Source organism: Notolepis coatsorum, assembly GCF_963971535.1.
Source record: "Notolepis coatsorum genome assembly, chromosome: 19".
Classification (NCBI taxonomy): Eukaryota; Metazoa; Chordata; class Actinopteri; order Aulopiformes; family Paralepididae; genus Notolepis; species Notolepis coatsorum.
Window position 1 is genome coordinate 9921401 of NC_140183.1, and position 6883 is coordinate 9928283.

Sequence of the window (6883 nt, forward strand, 5' to 3'; positions counted from 1 at the left end):
TACCGGGACTGGGCCCCCCTGAGCACGGTACCAAAACGGGACTGGCCCCCTGAGCACGGTACCAACACCGGGACTGGGCCTCCCTGAGCACGGTACCAACACCGGGGTTGTCCATACGGAAAAGGCATGCAGTCGTTCCATTGTAGAGCTTCAGAAATGCAGCCATTGGAACAAAAAGGTTGGAGACCCCTTGATGTGGCTGAGCTGGCGAGACACAGAACACATTGAAAGGTTTCATGTCCGATTGTGTCACAATCACAATCACACCATGTCACAATCACAATCACACCATGTCACAATCACAATCACACCATGTCACAATCACAATCACACCATGTCACAATCACACCATGTCAGAATCACAATCACACCATGTCAGAATCACAATCACACCATGTCAGAATCACAATCACACCATGTCACAATCACAATCACACCATGTCACAATCACAATCACACCATGTCACAATCACAATCACACCATGTCACAATCACACCATGTCAGAATCACAATCACACCATGTCAGAATCACAATCACACCATGTCAGAATCACAATCACACCATGTCAGAATCACAATCACACCATGTCACAATCACACCATGTCAGAATCACAATCACACCATGTCAGAATCACAATCACACCATGTCACAATCACACCATGTCAGAATCACAATCACACCATGTCAGAATCACACCATGTCACAACCAGAATCACACCATGTCAGAATCACAATCACACCATGTCACAATCACACCATGTCAGAATCACAATCACACCATGTCACAATCACAATCACACCATGTCACAATCACACCATGTCACAACCACAATCACACCATGTCACAATCACACCATGTCAGAATCACAATCACACCATGTCAGAATCACACCATGTCACAACCAGAATCACACCATGTCAGAATCACAATCACACCATGTCACAATCACAATCACACCATGTCACAATCACACCATGTCACAATCACAATCACACCATGTCACAATCACAATCACACCATGTCACAACCACAATCACACCATGTCACAATCACACCATGTCACAATCACAATCACACCATGTCACAATCACAATCACACCATGTCACAATCACAATCACACCATGTCACAACCACAATCACACCATGTCACAATCACACCATGTCACAATCACAATCACACCATGTCACAATCACAATCACACCATGTCACAATCACAATCACACCATGTCACAATCACACCATGTCAGAATCACAATCACACCATGTCACAATCACAATCACACCATGTCACAATCACACCATGTCACAATCACAATCACACCATGTCACAATCACAATCACACCATGTCAGAATCACAATAACACCATGTCAGAATCACAATCAGAATCACACCATTCCAGAATCACAATCACACCATTCCAGAATCACAATCACACCATGTCACAATCACAATCACACCATGTCAGAATCACAATCACACCATGTCACAATCACAATCAGAATCACACCATGTCAGAATCACAATCAGAATCACACCATGTCAGAATCACAATCACACCGTGTCAGAATCACAATCACACCATGTCACAATCACACCATGTCACAATCACAATCACACCATGTCACAATCACAATCACACCATGTCAGAATCACAATCACACCATGTCACAATCACACCATGTCACAATCACAATCACACCATGTCACAATCACAATCACACCATGTCACAACCACAATCACACCATGTCACAACCACAATCACACCATGTCAGAATCACAATCACACCATGTCACAATCACACCATGTCAGAATCACAATCACACCATGTCACAATCACACCATGTCAGAATCACAATCAGAGAGGTCTTTATTGCCAAGTAGTTTACACATACAAGGCATTTGATTTGGTCGTTTTGGTCGTACAATTACGGTAGAATAAAATAAAATGTAGAATAAAATAAAAGGTAGAATAAAATAAAATGGAATATAAACTAAATTAAAATAGAAGCACAATAGAATATAATATAATGATCAAATAAAATAGGCCGGGGCTGTACAATTGTGCAGGATGTCAGGTCAAGTATGTACACTAATCAAAATCTAAACAACAATATAGTGGGATGGAATATTTATTAACAGGGCTGTGCGATCGAGTAGCAACGTTTCCCAGAGAGAGCGATAAGGATGCGGGTTGAAAAAGGGGGCGAAGTGACCCTTTAAGGCGGTTGATCTGCCCGGCGACAGCGGCTCTCACTGATCCCCTGGGAGCCACTTCCTCCTCCAGCACCCGGGCACGAGAACAAAGGAAATGGAAGGATTATGTATCCGACCCGCTGGAATGGGGTGGGAAGTCTACCTACGCACTTTCACGCCACCTGCGAAATATTTCCGACGTGCTCTCTGCAGTCCGAGGTGGAAGGGGAGGGGGGGGGGGAGTTTGTGTGTGCATGGGGGGGGGGGGGGGGGGGGTATAGGGAGTAAGGAAGACAAGGAGAGGTATGTGAGGGAATGAGGGAGGAGTGAGCACAGTGAGAAAGGGAGGGGCAGAGGAACAGAGCTGGCACTGTTACTCCTAGAGTTAAGGTAATGTCCGCCTGTCTGTCTGTCTGTCCGCCTGTTTGTCTGTCCGTCCGCCTGTTTGTCTGTCCGCCTGTCTGTCTGTCTGTCTGTCTGTCTGTCTGTCTGTCTGTCTGTCTGTCTGTCTGTCTGTCTGTCTGTCTGTCTGTCTGTCTGTCTGTCTGTCTGTCTGTCCGTCCGTCCGTCTGTCTGTCTGTCTGTCTGTCCGTCCGTCTGTCTGTCCGTCCGTCCGTCCGTCCGTCCGTCCGTCCGTCTGTGTGTCTCATCCACGCCTCCTAAATACCAGGTATCCTTCCCCCACGTGGTAAGAAAGCCCACAGCACCGAGGTTTGTCACTGACTTTTCCAAACAAAGACACTGCAATTCCGGAAAAAATTTGGTGAACAGTCTAGTCTGTCTGGTAGGTGTTGCACTCGACTGTATAATGCGTTCTGAAGAGTCTGTCTCTACTGATTAATTTATCAGTTATCTAACCCCTGGCTGAAATTATGGCATGTTTAATAGGTGTGTAAGGACTGTAAGCCTTGATAAAGTAACCCTTGATTTTTATTAGAATAGAATAGAAATACTTTATTCATCCCGAGGGTAATTTGGCACTACAAATCGCTCACAGTAAACAGTAAACATTTAGGTAGACAAAAACAAAAGTCACAAATAAGAATAAAAATACGCCTAAGAATAAAATACGGTCAGGGACAGGGATAAATACAGTAAAATACAGTAAAATATACAGAAATATACAGTAAGTGTACAGTAAAAGTGTAAAATGGTACAATGTCGGTTTAAAAGTAAAAGTCCAGGAAGATAGTACTGTCACCCTGTGCACAGTGATGCATTATAGAGTCTGATGGCTGTCGGAATGAAGGACTTCCTGTGCCGTTCAGTGCTGCATCTTAGGAGCCTTAGTCTAACACTGAACATGCTCCTTCTGTCAGCCAAGTCCGTGTGTAGTGGGTGGGAGGGGTTGTCCCTGATGGCGTGGAGCTTAGCAAGGCTCCTCCTCTCCGCCACCTTCGCTAGGGAGTCCAGCTCCACCCCAACCACGTTACTGGCTTTCCTGACCAGCTTTTCCAGCCAGCTTGCGTCCCCCGCTCTCAGTCCGCTGCCCCAGGAGGTCACAGCGTACAAGAAGGCACCCGCCACCACCGACCCGTAGAACATCCTCAACATCCTTGTACAGACGTTGAAGGATCTCAGCCTTCTGAGGAAGTAGAATCGAGTCTGACCCTTCTTGTAGAGTGCCTACAAGTCGATGTGGACTCCGAGGTATTTATAATCCTCAACCATGTCCACATCGACTCACCTGATGGAAGCAGGGGTCACAGGTGCACTCCTCCTCCTCCCCAGATCCACAACCAGTTCCCTGGTCTTCGTCACATTTAACTGAAGGTGGTTCGTTTCGCACCATGTGACGAAGTCCACCACCAGTGCCCAGTATTCCTCCTCATCACCGTCCTACATTGTAATACATCCCACTATCGCAGAGTCATCAGAAAATGTCTGAAGGTGGCAGGACTCCTGTCCGATAGTGGAAGTCATTGGTGTTTAGACGGTGAAGAGGAAGGGAGAGAGGACTGTCCCCTGCGGGGCCCCGGTGTTGCTGACCAGTCTGTCTGAGGGTGTGTGCATAGATTAAGGCTTTTTTAAGCAATGATTTTAATGATTTTAAGGCATTTTATGAGATGATTGTTCTCTTGTGTACTGAGTTAGAATGAAAGTCAACTAACTCAACACAGCCCTCTGTCACCGCCTCATGGTAACAGTGCTGTCACTGCCTCATGGTAACAGTCATGTAACTGGTTAAAGGGGAACTCCAACATTTTGGGAAATTAGCTTATTTAACATCTTCCCTGGAGTTAGACAAGAAGATGCATACCTTTTTTGTCTCTGTGCGTGCATTTTAGCTTTGGGAATAGACGCTCCGTTAGCATAGCTTAGCTTCATCACTGGAAGTGAGGCAGGACAGTAGCCTTACAGTGCCTTACAGTGTATTGCAAGGTCTGACATTGACCAAATTTGATATGCATGACCTTGGTGGGCTCTAGGTCAACTCCTGAAAAGGGGGTCAATGTCAGACCTTGCAATCAAAAGTTAGGGGGCGCACTGAAATTATGGCAAGGGTTATTAGCCCCCTAACTTTTGATTGCAAAGTCTGACATTGACCCCCTTTTCAGGAGTTGACCTAGAGCCCACCAAGGTCATGCATATCAAGTTTGGTCAATGTCAGACCTTGCAATACACTGTAAGGCTACTGTCCTGCCTCACTTCCAGTGATGAAGCTAAGCTATGCTAACGGAGAGTCTATTCCCAAAGCCAAAATGCACGCACAGAGACAAAAAAGGTATGTATCTTATTGTCTAACTCCAGGGAAGATGTTAAATAAGCTAATTTCCCAAAATGTTGGAGTTCCCCTTTAATGGTAACAGTCCTGTAACTGGTTAATGGTAACAGTGCTGTCACTGGTTAATGGTAACAGTCCTGTAACTGGTTAATGGTAACAGTGATGTCACTGCCTCATGGTAACTGTTATGTACCCCCGTAGGGAGACGCAACACTAGGCCACAGACAGGATAGGTGAGGGTGCAGTGACACAAAACACATGAGACAATTTGAAAAATAATAATATTTATTTCACAAAAGTCAAGATCAGCAACACAGAGAGCACGGAGGACCTACCAGTGAGCACCAAATCAAAACAAAAGCCCACCCCCCCTTACAGGCGCAAACGCCCCAAAGTACAGGTGGTGGTGCTCACTCTAAAGCTGGTGTATTTAACAGTTGGTCACCTACGTGATGCGAAATGTAGACCCAGGGTATCTTCCTGCCCTCAATGTCCCTGTGTGCGAAACAAAAGGTTAATACAAAGCAAAGCAATCACCATAGGCTGGGGGTGACACAAGGAACAAACAAATACACAAACAGGTTATGGGTTAACAGAAATGTACAACAAAGAACACACCAAAACACAATGGAGTGAACCAGAGCTTTCACCAGCTCTACCAAATGTACCTCTACCTGGACATCTCTACCTGGACATCTCTAAGAAACACCCACACCAAACAATGAGAGCAATAGAGCAGTTAACTAGCTCACACACCAAACATGAGAGCAATTAGAGCATTACCTAGCTCAAATATACATACCAAACATGAGAGCAATTAGAGCATTACCTAGCTCACACACCAAACATGAGAGCAATTAGAGCATTACCTAGCTCAAATATACATACCCCACATACAGTGGTAAATGGCAAGACAGGGCCAACAGCATATATACCCCACACAGGGTTTGGTCTAGCCCCTTTCGTGACTTTCGGTTTGCAAGCCTGGGGCTTTTGTGACCGCAGTCACTTATATTTACGGCGCGATTACCCAGTAAAGAAACAACCAAGCGTGATCGCGGGGCTCGGGGTGTGTCAAAAATACATCAGATCTGAATTTCAAAGATACCCAGCGTACAATATGGGTCTAACACAGCTTCACGATGGGGTCTGGAAGCTCGGAGTTGCTAATAAACATTTTAAATCATTTTCATAAAACGAGTGTACTCACGGAGCGAACCTTGGCAAAATGGCTGGTGCGTCCAGCGATCACTGCGCTCCCTATCGGTCCCTGTTGGTCATTACAACAATACACAGGAGACGCGCTCAGCAGATTCAACCCTGTAATGGCCTATAGGTAATGACCAACAGGGACCGATAGGGATCGGTTGATATCGGTATCGGAAATGAAGAGTTGGACAATATCGGTATATCGGATATCGGTAAAAAAGCCAATATCGAACATCCCTGCTCATAACATGTGATGACGCCTGACTGACAACATGTGATGACGCCTGACTCACAACATGTGATGACGCCTGACTCGCAACATGTGATGAAGCCTGACTGACAACATGTGATGACGCCTGACTCACAACATGTGATGACGCCTGACTCACAACATGTGATGACGCCTGACTCACAACATGTGATGAAGCCTGACTGACAACATGTGATGACGCCTGACTCACAACATGTGATGAAGCCTGACTCACAACATGTGATGACGCCTGACTCACAACATGTGATGACGCCTGACTCACAACATGTGATGACGCCTGACTCACAACATGTCGTGAGCTTGTTTAATGGAACTTGACGCCTTTCCTTGAGACGGATGTTAGGTTGTTCGTTTTCTAAAAGCCAGTCTCAGCTGTTTCTCTTGGCCGAGCGCTGGTGTGGATATTAGTATTTGTCAAGTATTTGGTCCATTCGGTTTGAGGCTTTTCCCAAACAGTGGCTATTGTATCAGCAAG